The sequence below is a fragment of the Zootoca vivipara genome, chromosome 1 (genome assembly GCF_963506605.1).
Source record: "Zootoca vivipara chromosome 1, rZooViv1.1, whole genome shotgun sequence".
NCBI classification, from domain to species: domain Eukaryota; kingdom Metazoa; phylum Chordata; class Lepidosauria; order Squamata; family Lacertidae; genus Zootoca; species Zootoca vivipara.
The window spans coordinates 77,309,219-77,330,823 of NC_083276.1; the positions used below are offsets into that span (position 1 = coordinate 77,309,219).

General features: G+C 46.9%; 1 long non-coding RNA gene across 2 annotated transcripts; it reads right to left on the reverse strand.

The window, feature by feature from the left end:
• Window positions 1-9,196: 9,196 nt before the first annotated feature.
• Window positions 9,197-20,279, reverse strand: LOC118088649 (uncharacterized). 2 transcript variants are annotated; one of them, XR_004693039.2, is made up of 4 exons: window positions 20,045-20,279; window positions 16,189-16,268; window positions 11,061-11,137; window positions 9,197-10,279 (listed from the first exon to the last, which is right to left on the reverse strand). It is a non-coding gene; the product is annotated as an uncharacterized LOC118088649 (long non-coding RNA). The 2 variants fall into 2 exon arrangements; XR_004693038.2 differs by lacking the exon at window positions 11,061-11,137.
• Window positions 20,280-21,605: the final 1,326 nt, after the last annotated feature.

A 21,605-nucleotide genomic window follows, 5' to 3' on the forward strand; every position in this document is an offset into this window, starting at 1 on the left:
GAGAGAACCTTGGGGTTGGGGGGAGGGGAAAGAGGGAGCAAGGTGGCGGCGGCGGCTGCTCTCCCCGCCCCCTCCCCTGCCCCCCCCCGGCACGCACAAAAGGAGCGGCGGCTATGCCCAGGCTCCCTCCTTCCCTCCGCCGCCCCCACCCTGCGAGCCCAGCCTGCAGCTCTTCCTCCGCTTATCCATCTTCCAGCGGTTCTCTGCACGCTCCCTCTCTCGCCACCAGTTGTGTATTTTCCCCCTCTCACACACCGCACTTCATTTCCACTCCCTTGTTTGTATTGTAGACTCCATTTTCTTTTCTTGATCCATTCAGCCAGCCTCCTCCCTTTCCCCTGGCACGTGGACCAGGGGGTGAGTATTTAATAGGATCCACATCTCAAACTAAACCTAAATAAAAGTAATCGGAAACGGAGGCAGGTGGGATGGGTATGAAAATGCACTGCATCATTGGAGGAAACTAAATCCTGCTACACAAAAGGGCGCAAGAAGACAGAATTGGCATCCCTCCCCCTCCCCCTCCCCCTCCTCGATGTGGCTTAGACTCTCAACATCGCCGCCGGGGCTGCAAAGACGACGTAATTCTGCCGCATTCCATTCGGTGTTTGCGGCATTGTTTGTCGCGAGGTTGGCGGCAGCAAAGTCTCATTTGAAGGCGACGGCGGTGACACCGCTCCGAGTGCCAAGTAGTCGGCAGCCGTGCAAAATTGAAGCATTTAATTTTGGACACTTGACTGCTACGCACCAGCAATTTAGGGAAAACGGGGGAGGGGGGGAGGTTGCTGCTCACTTTAGCACCTGGAAAGTTAACGGCTGAAAAAAGTCCCAAGTGCTGACTCATAGTGCAATGTATTGAACGTAATGTGACATCAGTGGTTAGGGGAAATGGATGGTTTTGTTTATTATCCTCAAGTCCACTGCCTTCTGCAATAAAATAATCCCCTCAGGTTGGGATTCATTTTGATTCTCCCTAGAACGGGCAATTTCTTGGTGTGGTGACATCATAATCATGTGATGCCACATACCAGTGTGTCAGCTTTGCAGGTTTTGAAAGAGCCTCTTTTGTCATAAAGGAATAAGCAAAGAAGCTACATTTCAAACCCACAAATCACAAAAAGCTCTTCAAATCTCGAGTCTGTGCTGCTTCTGCATTCAGCCTAAAACAATGCCCCCTACCCCTTTTAATTCAGCCATGTAAGGACCCAGGTGGTGCTGTGGGTTAAACCACAGAGTCTAGGGCTTGCTGATCAGAAGGTCGGTGGTTCGAATCCCTGCAATGGGGTGAGCTGCTGTTGCTCAGTCCCACCTCCTGCCCACCTAGCAGTTCGAAAGCACATCAAAGTGCAAGTAGATAAATAGGGACCGCTCCGGTGGGAAGGTAAACGGTGTTTCCGTGCGCTGCTCCACCTGGCCTAGGGCGGGGCCTGGAGGGCCTCATAAGGGCTGCTGCTGCTGCTCTGCTGCTGCTGCTGCTGCCCAGGGGAACTTAGAACAGCACAGAGTTCTTTTTAAAATGTTTTTTAAAACATTTTTAAAATGTTTTTTAATTTTCTTTGGTGTAGTAGGTGGGAGAGATTTTTAGTTGAGTTTGGGAATTTGTTTAATTTTGGTATATTTGTAATTTTTACTGCTCTTGGTTTTTATTGTTTTATTGTGTTTTTTGTGGTTTTCTTTTGTTCTGTTTTTTGCTTTTTTTGCTGAGGTTTTATTTTGTTTTTAAGGGGAGGGGTCAGGGCTGCCCGGGAGGGGGTCCCAGCCAGCAAAATGGCCGGGGCCGATTCCACAGGGGGGGATGCACTGGGACAACCGATCTCAGTGGTCACGGGTAGGAGGAGGAGGAGTTACGCTAAGACCAGACCATGTCATTACCGAGGAGGCAGGTTTAGTCGTTGTTTGAGGACTATCCCTGCCTCCTGGTCTGGTCCTGACCGGACGGATACTGGAATCGGCAAGGGATACCCACAATGATGAATAAGACCACTGCCATTCACGACCTGATTGTGGATGGAGGATTTGACCTGGCATGTGTGACAGAGACCTGGTTGGATGAAGCAGATGGGCCTGTCCTTGCCGCTGCTTGTCCACCAGGTTTCTCTTACGCACAGCAACCCAGGCCATCTGGGGGGGGGGGTTGCAGTGATTTTTTAGGAAGTCATTAGTTTGCACCAGGCGTACTATTGGTAAGACCGAGTTTTCTGAGTGCATGTTCTGGAAGTTGGGCAATAGGGGCAGTACAGGATTCCTTTTGGTGTACCGACCTCCCTGCTGCACCAAGGATTCCCTGCCCGAGCTGCTTCAGGTCATGTCGGATATGCTCCTGGAGACACCTAGCTTGGTTGTCTTAGGGGATTTTAACATCCATGCCGACACGACCTTACAAGGAGCCGCTCATTGAAAGCATGGCCTCCATGGGGCTGTAGCTGAATAACTTTGGCCCAACTCATAGCCGTGGACATCCCTTGGACCTGGTGTTTACCTCTATGGATGTTGGTGATCTGACATTAAGTAAAAGCTAAACAAAAGAAGTGCCATGGTCAGATCACTTTCTGGTGCAACTGGACTTCTCCGCAACCCTTCCCCTCTGCAGGGAGGTGGGACCGATTCGGATGGTCCGCCCCCGCTACTTAATGGATCCAATTGGCTTCCAGAGAGTGGTAGGGGATGTTTTATCCCATGTTGATGGCCTTTCAGCTGATTCCCTGGTGGCCCGCTGGAATGCGGAGTTAACCAGGGCTATTGACTGCCTGGCTCCGAAGCGCCCTCTCCAATTGCATGGAGCCCGGACAGCCCCGTGGTTTTCCCCAGAGCTGAGGGCGATGAAACAGTTGTTGAGAGGGCTAGAGCGCCGGTGGCAAAAAACTCATTCTGAATCAGACTGGACACGGGCTAGAGCTCAACTTCGAGCCTACCAAGTGGCAATGGCAACGGCGAAGAGGACCTTCTTCACCGTTTCCATCGCATCTGCAGGAAACAGCAGCAGGAGACTCTTTCAGGTGGTTCGTAATTTAGCGGAATCACCTGCTCCATCCGGGCCCAGTACGGGCCACATGATCTCCTGCAATGATTTTGCAAAGTTTTTTGCAGATAAAGTCGCTCAGATTTGGGAAGAGGTAGACTCCACCGTGGGAGCAGGGACAGGGCGGGGGAGTGCTAGAGTCCTGTCTAGTCAAGTTGTGTGGGATCAATTCCAATCTGTTACCTCCGAGGATGTGGACAGGCTGCTTGGACGAATGAAACCAACCACCTGTCTCCTTGACCCTTGCCCATCCTGGCTTATAAAAACTAACCAGGAAGGGCTGGGCGATGGGCTTCGCAGGTTGGTGAATGCTTCTCTCTGTGAGGGAGCCTTCCCAGACCCGCTGAAAGAGGCGGTTATTAAACCACTTCTTAAAAAACAGTCTTTAGATGCAGCCAATATGGCCAACTATCGCCCAGTCTCAAATCTTGAGCGAGTGGTTACTGAACAACTCCAGGCACGCCTGGAAGAAGCGGACCATTTGGATCCCTTCCAATCGGGATTCAGGCCTCATCATGGGATTGAAACTGCCTTGGTCGCACTGGTTGATGATCTCCGGCAGGCTAGAGACAAAGGTGAGAGCTGTTTCCTAGTTCTGCTGGACCTCTCAGCGGCTTTTGACACCATCGACCATAACATCCTTCTGGACCGTCTAGAGGGCTTGGGAGCTAGGGGCACTGTCATACAGTGGTTCCGCTCCTTCCTCCTGGGCCGTGTTCAGAAAGTGGTGGTGGGGGATGAGTGTTCAGACCCTTGGGCTCTCACTTGTGGGGTGCCTCAGGGTTCTGTCCTCTCCCCCATGCTTTTTAACATCTATATGCAGCTGCTGGTAGAGATCATCAGGGGGTTTGGGCTGGTGTTCATCAGTATGCGGATGATACCCAGCTCTACCTCTCTTTCAAATCAGAACCAGTGAAGGCGGTGAAAGTCCTGTGTGAGTGTCTGGAGGCGGTTGGAGGATGGATGGCGGCTAACAGATTGAGATTGAATCCTGACAAGACAGAGGTACTGTTTGTGGGGAACAGGAGGCGGGCGGGTGTGGAGGACTCCCTGGTCCTGAATGGGGTAACTGTGCCCCTGAAGGACCAGGTGCGCAGCCTGGGAGTCATTTTGGACTCACAGCTGTCCATGGAGGCACAGGTCAATTCTGTGTCCAGGGCAGGTGTATATCAGCTCCATCTGGTACGCAGGCTGAGTCCCTACCTGCCCGTGGACTGTCTCGCCAGAGTGGTGCATGATCTAGTTATCTCTCGCTTGGACTACTGCAATGCGCTCTACGTAGGGCTACCTTTGAAGGTGACTACAACTAACCCAGAATGTGGCAGCTTGACTGGTGACTGGGAGCGGCTGCCGAGACCACATAACACCGGTCCTGAAAGACCTACATTGGCTCCCAGTACGTTTCCGAGCACAATTCAAAGTGTTGGTATTGACCTTTAAAGCCCTAAACGGTCTCGGTCTAGTGTACCTGAAGGAGCGTCTCCACCCCCATCGTTCTTCCCGGACACTGAGGTCCAGTGCCGAGGGTCTTCTGGTGGTTCCCTCGCTACGAGAAGCCAAGTTACAGGGAACCAGGCAGAGGGCCTTCTCGGTAGTGGCACCCACCCTGTGGAATGCCCTCCCACCAGAGGTCAAAGAGAACAACAATTACCAGACCTTTAGAAGGCTTTAGGGAAGCTTTTGATTTCTGTATTTTAATGTTTTGTTGGAAGCCGCCCAGAGTGGCTGGGGGAACCCGGCCAGATGGGCGGGGTATAAATAAATTATTATTATTATTATTATTATTATTATTATTTGTCAGAAGCAGCTTTGTCATGCTGGCCACATGACCTGGAAGCTGTCTGCAGACAAACACTGGCTCCCTCGGCCTAAAGAGCGAGATGAGCACCGCAACCCCAGAGTCGGACACGACTGGACCTGATGGTCAGGGCCCCTTTACCTTTAAGAGCTAAATGAAAGAATCACCCAAAATCACTATTCCTCACCCTCCTGTATATCATCTTGGATGCAATCCTCTTTCCTTGTCCACAAAACAAAAGGTTTGTTGTTGCTCAACTAACAGAAGAAGGATGGGCTTCCTGGAGTAATAACTATGATCTATGTTTGCTCAAGAGGTCTGACATTATTTGCTTCCTGCAGAAGAGTATGAAGTATGATTTAAAATGTCAGGATCTGCTGTCATTGGAGGAAGCAGGCTGGGTCAAATGAATAATCTTTGTGTTACAGAGAATTTCTCCACTGAGTTCAGATAGATAGATACTGTAGATAGATATAGATATATATTCAGAGGTTTGTATAATGATGCCATTATTTTCCAAAAGTATAGCATGGCTCTTTAGTGTGGATTTCAGATAACAGTCCTGGGAGTACCTGTCCCAGGTACAGCAAGTCATGAGATAAAAGGCTTAGATGGCACCAATCCCAGAAAACTAAACTCTGTTCCCTGGCAACACTGACTATGGCTATGGTTATGTAAGAAGTGACTCAATATAGGTTACAGCATATTGGTTTCCATCAACTTCATGGACTTAATGACTTGGATTGAAGCAATTTTCTTATTGCCTCAGATGTTCTTTGCCAGCTCACTGGAGCATGAAAAAAGTAACTTCCTATTACCGTACTAGAGATGCTAAATTTGCTAGGGTTGTTTTTAAGGTGAAAGGTCAAAATGTACAAACCACAATGGAACTGCTGATACATGCTAGAAATGTTCCATAGGTGAACACTGTTCATTTTCTTTTTTGTTCTCTTTCAGATTCAGCAGTGTTGCCAGATTATGGTCGCGCTGGAAGCAGGGTCGGTGCTAGGGTTTTTTTGCGCCCTAGGCGAGATCACTTTCTGGCGCCCCCCCCAATCATATTTCAAACACAGGGTGCCAGCCCCCCAGGGGTGCCCCAGCGAGTGCAGCAAGCTGGGGAGCCACGCGGCCCCGCCGGCGGCCTCCCCCCTCCCTGCACACTGCATTCTTACTTAACCTGAATTAATTCTTCTCTGCTTCTCAATTTCCTTTCCAAAGAATTAAGTTTTGTCTGTTTATATGCAGGGCCGGCTCTAGGTAGAGTCCCGGTGGCGCAGGGCGCCAGGGCGTTGGGCTGGTAGGCGGGGCACTGCGCGGCAAAGCCACGCAGAAGCCATGTTGCGCCCTGTGTGGGTGGGGGCACCGGAGCGATCTCCGCCCCTCAGTGCCAGGGCGCCCAACCTGCTCGAGACTGCCCTGTTTATATGCAAGGATCAGCAGGAACACAAAGGCCAAAATGCACAGAGACCATCTCCTACAGAACAGGACGTCCTCAAATGCCATCACATTTGACAGATTGATGCCTTTAGGATTCCCTCTGTCTACTTGGGAACAGGCTGCTTTCAGGCTCCAAGAAAACAGCTTTAAGTTAGCACATGGGGAGAGGCTGGCCCCATCCACAAGTCACCTCCAGTTCTTCCCTTGAGATATTCAGAACCAACCGAATTGTTAAAACCTTTTGCGCATCAGAAACAAGAAGTCCAGGTTGTTGTTTATTAAAAAGATGGAGCGTCTATACATGCCCCTTATCTTGCCGAAGCAAGATTTCACTTCCCACCATAACACCTTCTTGTTTACTTCTGGAAAACATCTCAGGTTCAGAAAGGAAACAAAACAAAACAACACCTTTAAATCTACCTCTGCACACAAAAAGTTATCCCCCCAATATATTTGTTTCCTGCTTGGATGAACTTGGAGGGCTTCACTAGTATATTACGTAGTAGATTCTAAAAGAGGAATCACAAAAGCAAATCACCAATGAATACTTCCAGACTTTTTTTTTTTAAGGAAAGGAGAGAGGTAGGAAAGGAGGGTATTAGCCTGGGAGTTCAGTTCTTGGCTCTTCCCTTGCCAAGGAATCATCCTCCCCACCCCCCTGTTATGTCAAGAGCTCTGGACACACCTGCCCACTAGCTTCTCAGGTAGAGACCAGCAGGTGAAGGGGTGGCGGCTACGGGACTGCAGGACACTCTCCCCCTCTCCCCCCCCAGCACTCGTGGTGCATTTAGCTCTTAGCTAAAAGCTCCCCGCCCCAAAACTTAATCCCTGCGGGTTGAGAAGACAGGGGAGGGGCCGAGCGCTCAGCCACAGTCCCTGAAGCTTTTTCCCGGGCAGCCCAACAGAAACCAACGAGAAGGTTGCTTTGCCCGAGTCCTGGGGGGGGGGGAGAGCTCCCCTCGCTCCAACCCCACAGCCGCCCTTGTGGGTCATTCGGCCCGGCCCCGTAGTGCCCCCTGGCTCGCGCCCCACTCACCAGCCACGCCGTACCCGCTGCAGGCGAAGACGGCACTGTCCCGGGGCAGGCGGATGTCAGCGGTGTCGCAGATGCACCCGGTGGGCCCCTAGCGGCATGCCTCCTGCTCAGGGCACGCCTTCCTCCCCACCGTGGCGGGTGGCACCGTACTCTGGGCGCACGGCGCAGCCGGGGCCTCGCAGAGCCCCCCGGCCCCATTCAAGGAGGAGGAGGAGCCGGCTGCCAAGGCAGAGAGCTCAGGAGACCCGGAAGGCATGACCCCCCCCCCAGGGCGGCTGCCTTAGCGCCGTGCCCCTCAGCCCCCGCTCACTCTCCCACCATGGCCCCGCGAGCGTCTGTTGCAGCCCAAAGCTTCGAGGCGCTGCGGCAGGCGCTCTCCTGCCTGCCTGCAGCCCCGGTTGTGAGTTGTCGCGCTCTTGCTCACTGTGCTGGCGGAGAGGGAGGGCGCTGCCAGAGCCCTCGCTCTCCCTTCTGGGCACGGCGGGTGGGGGGCAGCGGGGGTGGGGGCAGGCTGGCCAGTGCCCCCTCCATGTTGGCGCCCTAGGCGACTGCCTAGCTCGCCTTAATTGTAGCGCCGGCCCTGGCTGGAAGAATTTTGGTTGGTTGAAAACACACCCAGCCTTCCAGCCAAAAAGGCTTCCAAGGTGGCTTACAATGACAGTTGAGATTACATCTTCAAACAATGACATAATAATATAAGAAAGAGCACAGCAAGCACAGAGCAGATACCTGTACATCAAACCAACAGACACAGTGTTCTGCCAAATGCAGTGGTTCTTTTTAAAGATATCGGGACAAAAGGAATGAGGAGGTGGAAGGTGAACCAAAGAACCTTTATTACAGAAAATAAAGCATACATACCCAATATCCCCAATCTGCTCCCTGGGTAGCGAGGACATGCAACCTACTGTATATTCCTGTGTTTAAGACTACTTTTTAACCCAGGAAAATCTTCTCAAAAGTCGGGGGTTGTATTATATGCCGGGTCGTATTTCATATACGGCAAGTATATCCCAAATTCTATATTTTAACTGGAAAAGTTGGGGGTCCTCTTATATGCCTAGTTGTCTTATACGCCGGAATATACGGTATCTCAGTTCTCCTCCAGGCAGGCAGGCTCTCCTCCCATCCCAAATGCCTGCCTTTTGAGAGCCTTCTCTTAATTGGCAACACCTGTGGTCAACAAGCTCTCTTCCCTTAAAGAAACATCCACACAGAAGCTAAGTTTGGGGCGCAGCACGGCTATGGGGAGAACTCTAAGACATGCCATCCTATCTCCTCGTCACAATGTCTTCCGCATTGTTTCCCATACACACAGCAGAAAGGAAAGGACTGTGTCCCTATGTAACCACCAATTTCAATACTATTCAAAGGCCCCAAATATCACTTACGTAAAGCACATGGGCGTACCCAGGATCAAAACTAGGGGGGGGCAAGGGGAGGGGCCAAGGCACGGAAGGGGAGGGGCCACAAAGTGGGCGGGAACGGCGATCTCGCGCTCCGCCGGGCTGTGCCCCTCCCTAGAAGCAGGGCTGGTGGGCGGAGGCAGAGCCCAGCCCAGCGGAGCGCGAGTTCAGCGTGCCCGCCCGCTGCGCCGCGCTCTCTGGTTCCCCGCCGCGCTTGGCCTTGCCAGAAGGCGCAGCGCGGCGGGCGGGAATGGCAAACTCGCGCTCCGCCGGGCTGCGCCCCTCCCTAGAAGCAGGGCTGGTGGGCGGAGGCGGAGCCCAGCCCAGCGGAGCGCGAGTTCGGCGTTCCCGCCCACCGCGCCGCGCTCCCTGGTTCCCCGCCGCGCTTGGCCTTGCCTGAGGGCGCGCCGGGGAGCTGGAGGGAGGGTGCGGCGCGGCAGGAATGGCGAACTCGCGCTCCACCGGGCTGTGCTCCGCCTCCGCCCACCAGCCCTGCTTCTAGAGTAGGGCAGCTGCCCTAACTTGCCCCGTGTTGGGTACGCCCTTGGTAAAGCATGACTTCATGCAGCCAGCTTGCTTTTAATGCAAATACTGGATTTTCTTTGAGCAGAATTCAAGTGCAAGGAAAAGGCGGCAGGCAGGGGAACCCATCTCCAGCATAATAAAACTTTGTTCAGTAGTGAAACAGTGAACAGTGTGAACGCCTAGCACGAAAAGCTGTTTTATGATGACTCAGACCATTGGTCCATTAAGCTCAGTGATGTCTGCACGAACTGGCAGCAAGGGTTTCAAAAGGGGACATTTCCAGCCCTGTCTGAGGATGCTGGGAATTGAAACAGATATCTTATGCACTCAAAGCGGGTGCTCCAGTGCCCCTTGGGCTATATTCCCAGGCTTCCCTCAGCTTCCTGCTGCAGCCTGCTAGTTCTCTGTAGAATGTGAGAATGGTCCCCCCCCAACACCTTTCATAGCCTGAAACTGAACTGTGAGATAGCAAATGGCTGCCGCTCACATCTCCCTCATAACACCTAAGGAAAGATGATAATGCGGTTTAATGTTGCACTGCTCAGTGTTTCCTCTGCTCCCAGAAGTGTGCTGGTGATGTGCTGGGCATGAGGAAGTCACCAATATGCATCTTCCTTCATTAGATATCCCTGGGAAGACCTCTCCCATGGTGGCTAGTTTGGGCCTACTCTTTGAAGGAGTAGTTTAGAAAATTAAAAAGTGTTATTCATTACTTTCTATGTTTGACACACAAAAATTTAGATAATATATTCCATCACGGCAGGCATAACATATTTTGCTGATAGGGGTGTAGTGATTACCTGTGGCTTACTTTTTGATGGGTCTGTACTACACTGAAAAATGGCAGCAAGGGCAAAAGGTACTCTGAAAGGTTTCTAAAAGTGCAATTAATATAATTTATGGACAGTCCTATTAATGACTGAATATTACAGCTCTCCCAATTCCTAGCTGAAATTTAATGGATCATTAAGTTTTGCTGGGTAAAACATCTGGTTGATTTGATACGACGTGTTCCCTCTGTTTTTCTTTATTCTTTGCCAAAGTGAAAGCTCCTGAACCTTGAAGAAAACACAAGAGAGAGAAATGTCAAACACAGCAGGCATTTTATTCCTTGGTAAGAGCAAAAAGACTATTGCTTGTTCTTGTCAACAGGTAAGCCCTAGTGCAAAGAAACTTGAATACTTCCAAGATTGGAACTTGCTGTTTATACTCAAATTTTTCTATTGCAGCATTGCATCAGATGTAAGGGGTTCCCCAATTTTGGTTGTTTGTTTCATAAAATTTATACATCGTGTGATTGTAAAAAAACCTCAAAGTCTGCAATAAGATAAAACAAGAAAATCAAGAAAAAAATTACAACTGCTGTGGAAAACGGGCTGCTGGAATAGATAACCCAACATGGTGCCATCCAGATGCTGTGTACTACAACTACCATCAGCTCCAGCCCACACTGACAATGCTCATGGATAATAGGAGTTGTGGTTCGCGTATGAAGAGACCACATTGGCTAGTCCTTAGGTAGGCCTTTCGTTTGATCCAAAAGAGCCCTTAAGTTCTTATGTTGACCAAGAAGTAACCACTGCATAACTGAGGTGGATGTAGTTAATCTCCAGTTCCAAATCCTATGAACATACCAGCAAATTCAGATGGCACAATCAAAGTGGATTTTGCCCTCTTGCACAACAAACCCACTTCCAAAAATGTTTTGGATTTTTTGCTGTAATGAACGGGTCAGGGAAATGCACTGGAAAGTGTGGCGATAACAGTTGTTTGACATGACAGTGCATAACTGCCAAACAAATCAGAATGAATGCTCAGTAACTAGAGGGTGTTGCATACCTCCCCCTGCAAACTTTGTGCAAGCAAGCCAGGGTAATTTTTCAATAAACAGGTCATTCGGAAGTGATCTTGGTGACCTTTTTAAAAAAACAAGTTTGCATTGGTTTTTAAATAGATACAAAAACAAGAAGCGTTAAACATTTACCCAGCAGTACATCTAATGGTGTCAGTTCTATTCTCTGACTTTAAACATAATCTCACACATTCAACATTCAAACACATTAATGTAATCTCCCCACTGAGAAGACTGAGCACTCGGTACAACAAAGTCTTGATTTTGGTCATTAACATGGTTCAAGAAAAGGGTTCAGGTTTCCTGAAAGATGTCTCTTTTGGTCATGCATTTGATTACTCTCCTATGTACAGTGACTAGGGACAAACTTTAGTATTTCACATTTCAGCAGCATCCTGTGCAAGGCCAAAATTCAACCCCCACCCTTGCCTTCCATTCTGCTCAATTCACTATGTCATAGTTGCAATGCTCCACAGCACCCCCTAGGCTTGGCACCCAGTGTTGTGTAACTAGTCACACTGCCCTAAATCCATCTCTGTAGTGTAGTGAGACCCTCAGACATTGCTGTATCCAGATATGATTTCCCCTATGTTCAAGGCTATTTCAGACTGGTTTTTCTACTGTTGTCCTGTTGCTAGTCATGCTGCAGTCAATAAAAAGCCTGCTAGTTCTCTGTACTGCAAGCTGGAGCCAAGTCTATGTCTAGTGTTAGTGGGGCTAAGGCAGGATTTGGAGAGAGATTGGTTTGTAATTATGGATATTATTATTATCATTGTTGTTGTTGTTATGATTATTATGGTATTATTTTTAAAAGCATCAGGGCATTCCCACCAAACATGAATAATTGAACCAAGTTTTCCACAACCCAACATAGATGGGAGAAGGATTAATTTTTGCCAGTCTGACTGGAGTCGAGTGGCAGTGCAGGATTACCTTCAGCAAGGCCTTCTGTAAGTGAGCAGAGATGGTTTTAAGGCTGGGGAATAGTCCACATACCCTCCCATTTGCGTTCTTCAGTTGGGTGGCCAATCTCTGATTCCCATATGATTCAGAGGCCTCCAGCATTCCCTAATATACAATCTATTACATTGCTGTATAGTTACAGTGGTACCTCGGGTTACCGACACTTCGGGTTACAGACGCTTCGGGTTACAGACTCCACTAACCTAGAAATAGTACCTCGGGTTAAGAACTTTGCTTCAGGATGAGAACAGAAATTGTGCGGCAGCAGTGGGAGGCCCCATTAGCTAAACTGGTACCTCAGGTTAAGAACAGTTTCAGGTTAAGAACCGACCTCCAGAATGAATTAAGTTCTTTTTTTAAAAAAATAAACTTTATGAATGAATTAAGTTCTTAACCCGAGGTACCACTGTACAGTGGTGCCTCACAAGACGGATTTAATTCGTTCCAGCACTCAATTCGCCCTACGAAAAATTTGTCTTGCGAGTCATGGTTTCCCATAGGAATGCATTGAAACTTAATCAGTGCGTTCCTATGGGCTCCCGGGGACTGGCGGCAGCGGCGCTTGCTCTCTTGGCTCGGGGAAGACAGGCGGTGGCAGCCCCCGAAACGCGGCGGGCGCTGCTCACCCTGGCTGCCGCCACATGGCTTCCCTGAGGGGAAGACAGGCAGTGGCAGCCCCCACACCGCTGCGCTTCGGCTCCAGGTGCTGCTTGCAGGGCTTGTCGCCACCTGCTTGGCAAGCCCCGGGAAACCAGCTGTAGCATGGGAAGAAGGCAAAGGAAGATCAGCTGTCAGCTTCCTGTGCTGACAGCTGATCTTCCTTTGCCGCCTTCCCACGCTACATTCTATGGCCGCGCTTTGCAAGACGAAGCGGCGGCCATAGAAAACCTCCTCGTCTTGCAAGTCCCTCGCGCAACGCAAAACTTGTTCGTCTTGCGAGTTTTTCATTGTGCAAGGCATTCGTCTTGCGAGGTACCACTGTATTAGGGAAGCATATAATCCTTCAGGTCATATGCTGGCCTGTTGCATAAGGATTCCAACAAGGTAAGTGTGCATAGGCCCTCTCCCCTGCACCCAAGGGTGGAAGCAACCCATGGAGCCAGAGTCCCATTTAGAAGAGGCTTTGAGATGAAACCGCTCAATGCACAGGGCTGGATTTAAAGAACCACCTCAATCCACTGCTAGCTGGGTCTAGCTGTTCCTGTGGATACGGTAGATGGAAACATCCTCACACACTTCCTGAACATATATGGAATGCTGCCCCAGACTAGTGAGGCCTACCTGGAGCCTACATTAGCATCTCTCTAGCATCTTTCTCTTTTCCCAGGCATTTGATGGGACAGGATGAGCTAGGATGAGTTCATCTGCTTTGAGCTGCTATGTTGTTTTTAGTAAAGTATTGCTTTCTGAAGGGTTTGGTGGTACTTTATGATGCTGAATAACTGCAGGTTGTATGCTTTTAAATTTGCTGTCAGTTGGCTAGGGATTGCAGTGTTTTCAGTGACTGACAAATTGAAATCATCATCACCACCATAATGAGGAATATCACTTCAACTGTTTATACTGGTTGGAGTAAAACAATTTTAATAGCTTGCTCGAATAACAGGTTTGCTCTTCAAGGACAAATTGGTCAATTGGTCCCTCTGCTTGGCGTGTTTGATAAAAAGGTGCATGCAGTAATTCTGACTCAGAAGTATTTGTATTTGTTCAGTTTTATGAGGACCAAGCTTATCTTGCACCTAGAGGCATAAGAACTTCTATGAGCAAATATTTGGACCAGCTTCTGTGTTAGCCAGTCTACTTGGTTCATTCCTAATCACAGGCTAGGGGAAAACCCAGTTTAAGACAGCGATTGGGAAACTCCTTCAACAGACAGTGAGATTATTGTAAGAACAGTTTGCTATGTGTAGAGGTCACTAAATTGCAAAAGGCTTAAGGGGGTCATGGCAATCCAGGGTGGGACTGGCGGTATTGCTATGCTGTGCCTACACAATTAAAGTCACTAATTGCTAATTGCTAAACTTCTAAAAAAGAATCAGGCATGTGTTTTTACATTGGGCTAATTAGAATGAATTTGTAGGATACAATTCAGATATTATACAGTATCTGAAGTCTTCTCCCATTAACACACATTCAAGAAACTGTAACAATCCTTAAACAAATTTTGATTATCCTAACTTCTTTCTTTATATCTCCCAGCATCACCTCCATAGACCTATGCCAATGGAACCTTACATTTTGGATTTCCCCAGGCCAATTCCATTAATGAGCTTGCACTTTTCCAGGGCAATTTGTAATTTAATAGTTCGGTTCTTATTTCCTTGCATTTTGCTGTGTAGTAAAATGTCATTGTTGGGACTTGGTACTGAAAGACATGACTAGGCAAAAAAGGCTGGCTTGATAATTTATTGCTTCAGCAGCAACAAAAACACTCTACACCCCCCTAATCTTTATCAAAACAGAACCCCAAGGTAAGCTTGCTCTCAGATTTTCTCTCTGATGAATGATTCACACAACGTGACTTTCCTCAGCTCCTTCTCACTTGTTACCTTGTGACTTGTTTACAATAATCCTCTCTCCTTCATACTTTACAGTATTTACAATTACAAGAACTAGTGTGTATGGGGCAAACACACTTGCTTTCTACCTCATGAATTAAGCCTAAAAATGGATAATATATTTAGATATTTATCAACCTGAAGGCAGATAATATCAATTTATGGAGCAAGGAAATCAAATATAAAAATTATGAAGACAATCCTGCAAAATATAGATGTAAACAAATTGTGGTATTCCATTTCACTTCTCACCATTGCACTTTGATAATATTGTGGACTTTATGAACTTACAGATGTGGCCTGGCATTTATTAACCAGATATCTGAGAATCCAAATGAGTAACATGGGAGTTGTTGCAACACAACTCCCGTATAAATCACCATTAGCCTTTAGGCAAATATTGGCTTAAGCTAGAGACGGAACCACTGTTCTTAGCATGCACTGCCTTACATATCGCTTCTCTTTATGCTTAAGCAAACTGAACAGCAATAGTCCCTTCAGGCTGTACGCATGGGCACCAGCAGAGACAAATGCTGCTGAATACGGCAGGCGGAGTCCAGAGAGAAAACCCTGGTAAAGTTTCCAAACAAGCTGAACATAATAGTATACTATCTGAGCAGGAAAAAACAAAGGAGTTTTGCCCTTCTGATTGTTGGTGCAAGGGGGGGGGGAAATGGATATAAAAAGGAGTACGGTACTTGTGGATGCCAAGATCCAAGTTTGGGGTAAGTTATCTTTAATGAGAAAACGCCAGCAGAGATTTAAAATCACAAAATATGCAGCAAAGTAAAGTGTGGAAATACAGGCTTATTAGACCTTTAAAAGATGACCTTGTGAGTTCCAAAACTTCCCTCTTTCCCCAGCATAGAAAAAGACCACATACAGTGGTACCTCTCAAATGCCTTGGTTCTCAAACACCGAAAACCCGGAAAGGCCGAAAACCAGCCCCAGTGGCAAAGCTCTAGTACTGCCAGGATTTATTCAATAAAAAATTTACAGTGTTTGATTGTAAAACAAAACAAAACCTTCAGACCTCCAGGCTGGGCTTTAGGGAAGCAGGAGGTATAAATGCAGACCCCATCAGACCGAAGGCAAAGAAGACTCGAGTGAGAAAGTGTATGGACTTTAGTCTTTGCATCAACCTCTTGTTTCTGGGTGGACATGCTACTGCCCGATCACAGCTAAGAGCTCAGTCCATATAAGAACTGCCTCTACCTCACGAAGTTGTTGGAGAATATGTTCCTCCAAATGTCCCTGAGGGTGGGATACAAGTGTAACCAACAAATATGTGGATTTTATTTCTAGCGAGTTCCACATGAAAACAAGAGGCTCCTCACACAGCCCACCTCCCTTTTCCTGCATTTTCTAGTGGCACCAACAGACCAAACGATGGTCCTCATGGCATCTGTGGGGCAGAGAGCAGCAGTAAAGGTACGTGGGTGGGCTAGTGAGCATCCAATGTAGATGGAGGCTGGTTCATGCAGGTAGATGGCCGGGACCAAACCCCTGTTTGGGATGAAATGTCCACTGCTATCCCAAATGTCTACTGCTATCCCAAAGTTGGTGGGAATTGTCTTCTGTGTGCTCCACTCACCTTGATGCGCCACCTACAAGGAGAATGCATCTTGTTCAGCACAGCAGTAATCCTTGTGTTGCCACCAAGAATTTGGAAAACTTGGGTTGTTTAAAAGGAGAACAAAGAGACATTAAGAATATAGTAACCAAACTGCAGCCATCTGGATCGAGTTTGCTATTGTCATTCAAAAATTCACATGCAGGAATTTCTTGAACTCTAATGCATTGACTCAGCACTTACCATTTTACAGCATGCACTAATTTGCTGACAGTATGCACAACAGACCAAGGGACTTTGGGGGCAACTGGGATGAGATGAGCTAAAACTATGTACTTCTGGTTTCATTATATATCTTTCTCTGTAAACTTCTGTTTTGCAATAAAAAGCTGTCAACATTTTTGCAAGTGGGAAATGTTCAAGTCCTGCGCATATTTATTTATTTGCTTACTACTTTTCTTCAGTGCACTATATCCAAAGTATTTTAAAGCAAACTATTTCAGACCTACCGGTATTATCAAACTACAATAAATTCTTGGAGACTCTTGACTCCACTGTTATGAGCAGTGCTTTGTCTTGGATGGAGTGTTAAGTGTCTTTTTTTCAATCAATGTGTATTAGGAAATTCTTCCCATCTGGAAATGCAGATTTGTGCAAACAAGTAAATGTGTTAAATTTCAGATCAGCCCTGGTTCTATCCTGGAGGCCCTGGGATGATCTCTTCCAGGCATGGGATCTTCTAAACACCCCCTCCAGCATAAAGACCAGGCCTAGGCAACCTTGGCCCTCCAGATGTTTTGGACTACAATTCCCATCATCCCTGACCACTGGTCCTGTTAGCTAGCGATCATGGGAATTGTAGTCCCAAAACATCTGGAGGGCCGAGGTTGCCAACGCCTGATAAAGACTTTTCTTTCTTCTCAGGTAGAGACCAAGAGGAAGATTAGGCTTACAGTCATCCATTCATTTTATCACCCGAGGCCCAGGGCAGGTATATCTTGTGCCTGGGAGGAAAGTGTGACAGTTGTTATTGTGCTCAAGCTGGAGGGATTTAGGCAGAGCTATGGGGATAGAGACTAGAGAAGTGGAGGTCTTAGGATGGGAAGGTAATGAAGCTAGATGAGTGGTCATGTAAATACTATTTGGGTAGAAGAAAGACTGAGGGTGGGAAGGATGGGAAATAGTGGAAGATGAGGTAATGGATTTTGAGAGCTCATTATATAGAAGAATGGGGGGGGGACAAATGATTTGGAAGAAGGTTTTGAAAATTATATTGGATTATTTGGACAAGCACTGAAACATGAAGAGTGGTATTCAACTACTGTAAGTTTTCCTGAAGGAGTGTCTCCACCCCCATCGTCCAGCCCAGACACTGAGGTCCAACCACCTTCTGGCGGTTCTCTCACTGAGAGAAGTGAGGTTACAGGGAACTAGGCAGAGGGCCTTCTTGGTAGTGGTACCTGCCCTGTGGAACACCCTCCCATCAGATGTCAAGGAAATAAACAACTATCTGACATTTAGAAGACATCTGAAGACAGCCCTGTTTTTAATGTTTGATGTTTTATGGTGCTTTTAATATTCTGTTGGGAGCCGCCCAGAGTGGCTGGGGAAACCCAGCCAGATGGGTGGGGTATAAATAAATTTATTATTATTATTATTATTATCCTCAGAATAAACATAAATGATTCTAATATGGTCATGTTCATTCATTTCAGTGTGTCTATTCTGTATAAAACTTGGCTGAATATCACCCAGTGCCCTAAAAAAAACACAACTTGGTTAAACATTAATCAGAATACAATATTCTGAATTATTTCAATTGAAGCTCTTGGTTTAGAAGCAGAGGCATGGGAAATGTGGGGTCCTCTCCGCTCTCTGATCCTTCCCAGACCAGCTTCTGCCTCGCTACTGGTTCAGGTAACAACAGGGTTGCTGGCGTTCCAAACCTGCCAGAAGAGGTGGCTGTGAGGACTCTTTGTCCCTTGAAATGATTGGCAGTGCTTAAGAACACTGGGACAATCCACTATTTGTTCCAAGTACATTTACTCCCCTGCCCACTGCCCACTTGGCTTGTGATGAGCAGAAGTGCTACCAGCTAAACCATTTGCCTTAATTGCATTATGGAACTCCCCCCCCCCACACACACACTGCCCATCAGGAGAAAATAAAAGAAAAAATAAATATATACCGTACATGGTAGCAGTAGCACTGCTGTAATTAAACTTCGGTCCAGTTATGACTCATCAAGTGAATATCAATTGTGCTTTACAACAAAAAAAACCCATAATGGGGCAATGTTTTTATCTGCTAACAAAAATCAAATGCTATACCAAGAAAAGCAGAATCTTAGCAGGGTTCTCCATGGCAATGAGTAAGAAGATCTCCAGGGTCTAAACTAGACATTAATACAGTATTATTATTTACATTTGTGTATGAAGAGCTCTTGTGTGAGTGAAGGAAACAGAAGCTTCCTCTACCTCCGCTTTTGTTATAAAAATTGGATACTCTCTCTTCTCCCTGTTTCATAAATTAATGAGGCAGACAAGTAAAGAACAAACATGGCTACCCCCGGTTATGTCTAGCTTGGTTCTGAGTGATGAAGCCTAAAATACAGGTTGCCTCTTATCAGAAAACAGCTGAGGTTTCTTAAAAGCATTTGCTAGTGCTGATGCAGGCTTGGGCAGACTGAGGAAATGCCAGGTTTTTACAGCACCAGGCTGCTAGAAGCAATGTTCAGATGCCATCTGCTTTCTGAGGCTTGTGGTCATGGCTTCAGTTTCCATGCTGTAGTCACGAGCGATAGAAACTTAGAGCTACAGGTAAAGAGATACTGAGACAAGACAAAAAATTGTTCTTATATGCAACAACTGCGGCAAGAATTTTGTTAGCCCCAAAATGGAAACAATATGATGTACCAACCAAAGAAGAGTGGCAGATGAAACTGATGGACTTTACAGAACTGGCGAAACTGATGGGAAGAATCCGGAACCAGTGAGATCAAGCATTCCAAAAAGACTGGAATAAATTTATATTATATTTGAAAGACAACTGTAAGCAACTAGCATCACTAGCAGGGTAATCTGAAGGTTTGTAAGATGAAATTGCTGCCTATTCAGGTTGAGTTACAGGTAGGTAGCCGTGTTGGTCTGATGTAGTCAAAATAAAAAAAATCCTTCCAGTAGCACCTTAGAGACCATGGAAGGATTTTTTTTAGTTTGTTTATTCAGGTTGAGTAATTTAATATATTAGGTAATGATATAACAAGAATAGGAAAGGAAGCTAAATGCAAAGATGCAAAATTTAATTTTGTAAACCATTAGGTGGCAGGGAGGGAAGTCGACAGGCTCAGTAGAGCCAAATAGATTTAATAAGAGGATATGATCTTACACAATGGGATTATATGTAAAACTAATAAAAATGATTATAAGATAAAACTACAGTTGTACCTTGGAAGTCGAATGGAATCCGTTCTGGAAGTTCGTTCAACTTCCAAAATGTTTGAAAACCAAAGCATGGCTTCTGATTGGCTGCAGAAAGCTCCTGCAGCCAACCAGAAGCTGTGGAAGCCCCGTCGGATGTTCAGCTTCCAGAAATAGTTCACAAACCAGAACACTCACTTTCGGGTTTACAGCATTAAGGAGCCAAAACGTTCGAGAACTAAGCTGTTTGAAAACCAAGGTACTACTGTATCCTATAGTACACAATCCCAATTCCCAATATTCTGTCAGGGTAAGGGATGGCTGGTGAGGTGAATGCCATCCTTTTTGTTAGACTTTGAATGCTGTTCTGAACATACTTAAAGCTAATTTTCACCAAAAGTGCCTGGGAGCAAACCCTGGGGAGAGGAGAAATAAGAGTCCAGATTTTTAAACCTTACCTTTGTATTGTACATACATACGGTATAGCTGATTAACGCATACCTAGGGAAAGAAAATTGCCACCTTCTTTTTCAGTGACTGGCAAACCAGTCCTGCAAGCTAATTCGGATCATGTGCTGAAATGTTTTCACAGAGGAAAGGAGAGGTGTGCAGCACAAAGTATGCAGCGTTTTCAGGGAACTCTCCTTCCCACCCACTCACTACTCTAGCCTTGAGGAGGCCACTCCACCAGCATGCCACTTCACACACTGTTTGTTTTAGTAGCTCTTACTCAAGGCTTTTTATCTTGGGTTCCTGTTTGCACAGCTTGTTCAGAGCCAAGTCCCTCAATGTCAATTCCTCCAAATTAGCTTTGCTCATCAGAGCACAGTGGCCTGTTGTTGGAAGATTTACAGGCTTGCTGCTCAGGGGCCAACTCTTTGTCAGAATTTTTATTTTTAGAGCGTGTACCATGAAAGTCATCGATAATTGGTGCAAGGGCTTTCTGAAAGCTGCATTTCCAGCTAGAGTGACCAGATGCAAAAGACGAAGCCCCTTTTAATAGCTGCATAGAAGAGGGAGTTTCACCATGTGAACTATGGCTGCTGAAATTCCTCTGCCACACAACAGGTGAAGGAGCCCTGCTCTTCTTTTCATCTGGCTGCTCTATTTCAAGCACTGGATAGACCAGCAGTCTTCCATTGCTGCTTATCCAGATTTTGACTCCAGCCCTCAATAGGGGCTCTATTTTGTAACCTCCCACACCCTCACTTTCTTCTACATTACCATCTCTCCAACTTTCTGATGCTTCCCTTCTCCTGCATACTGTAGCCAGGACTTGCTCAACAGACTGAAGCGGAAGTGCCTACAAATAGCTGCCTCACTTTGAATCAGGTTGCGCCCCACTTGCCATGGGTTATGATGACCCCCGGCTAATGACCAATAGTGTATATAGCACTGAAAACCGTACAGGAAGCATGTCCACTCTGTGCTTAAAATAACTGTCCAGATTCTACATTGAGAAAAGCAAAGTTTTGAAACCCGGATTAATTACAAATGGTCTACATCAGGGGCAGGCAAGATGGTGCAGTATAAATTTTGTAGTGGCAGATTTATAGGTATGCCTCCACCCCCCTTTGTTATTATTATAGATTGTGAACTGAAAGGATACCTTTGGAACAGGCCACAAGCAATGAAGCGCCATGGCTGAATTCTAGCCTGCTGCATTGTTTCCACTCTTCATTTCTCTTGTTCTTCAGTTAAAGTCAGCGGAAGCCAGCCCATTAGGGCAGGTTTTGCCAGCCCAGCACCCATGAAGGTCTTCATCGGCTCCCCCAAACAGCAGCCCCGACTTTGAGCTTTCTTTAAAAAAGAAGAAGTATTTAGCCCTTCTGAAAAGAATCATAGAATCATAGAACTGTAGAGTTGGAAGGGATTGCAAGATCATCTAGTTCAACCCCCTGCAATGCAGGAATCTCAACAACATCATACATGACAGATGTGTAGTTGGAATCTCCTTTGTCATATTGGTCACCTTCCTCTGCACACATTCCAGCTTGTCAATATATCCTTCTTAAATTG